The sequence below is a fragment of the Carlito syrichta genome, unplaced genomic scaffold (genome assembly GCF_000164805.1).
Source record: "Carlito syrichta isolate Samal-C Ts95f unplaced genomic scaffold, Tarsius_syrichta-2.0.1 Scaffold131333, whole genome shotgun sequence".
NCBI classification, from domain to species: domain Eukaryota; kingdom Metazoa; phylum Chordata; class Mammalia; order Primates; family Tarsiidae; genus Carlito; species Carlito syrichta.
Genome location: NW_007075429.1, coordinates 135,318 through 136,177, shown reverse-complemented (window position 1 = coordinate 136,177; position 860 = coordinate 135,318). Strand labels below are relative to the sequence as shown.

The 860-nt window shown below is 40.6% G+C and overlaps 1 long non-coding RNA gene across 1 annotated transcript in view; it reads left to right on the top strand.

The window, feature by feature from the left end:
• Positions 1–348, top strand: part of LOC110594748 — a 3,750-nt gene extending 3,402 nt beyond the window's left edge. Inside the window, exon 3 of the long non-coding RNA XR_002481429.1 lies at positions 156–348. This is a non-coding gene — a long non-coding RNA (uncharacterized LOC110594748). The remainder of the gene's footprint in view (positions 1–155) is intronic.
• The last annotated feature ends 512 nt before the right edge of the window (positions 349–860 follow it).

The window sequence follows — 860 nt, the reverse complement described above, 5'->3', positions numbered from 1 at the left end:
CTCACCTCAGCCTCCCAAAGGCGCGGGATTACAGGCTGAGCCACTGAGCCCGGCTGTTTTCACTATTTTTAAAGGTTCTTCTAAATTCCCTCTGGAAGCATTCCATGTCTGGCTACCCCTGTCTTTCTAACTCGAAGCCTTCTTATTTTGCATAGATCTGTTTCCATCCGACTCTGTTCCCATCCTGGGCAGTTCCACATGGATATTCATCAATACTCCAATTTCTTTCTGGCTTCTTCCTGTTTTGCATTTCTACTTTTCTTCGTTCAAACCACGCATCGTTGTCATGTTTTTTCAGAAATTAATACTGTTTATCACAGCAAGAACATGGAACCAACCATGCTGCCCATCAAAAGAGGACTGGATAAAAAAAAAATGTGGTACATATACATGATGGAGTATTACGCAGCCATAAAGAAGAACATCATGAACTTTACAATAACCTGGATGAACTTAGAGTCTATAATACTGAGTGATCTTTCATAGAAATAAAGAACTAAGTACCACACGTTCTCACTCATAAGCAGAACTTGCACAATTATCAAAATACTATAAGAGAAGGATTGGCAGTAGTGGGAATCTGCCTGGGGAAGGGGGAGCACACCTCATCAACAAGGGTATCTGCATAATGAACATTTGTATACCTAACCCTGAATTGTACCCCACATCTTTAAAATAAAAAAGTTAACAGTTAAAAAAAGAAATTAATACTGTTCGATGAACCCTGGAGGATGGGGAGAAGTGTCATTGCTGTTTGCAGGGGAGTTAGCCGGTATATTTCCCTCTCCTCACCACTGAGCCAACTTTAACTGCTGTTTTGTTCTTGTTGCTTTTACTTGGAGGATAAAGGAAAGGTTTCC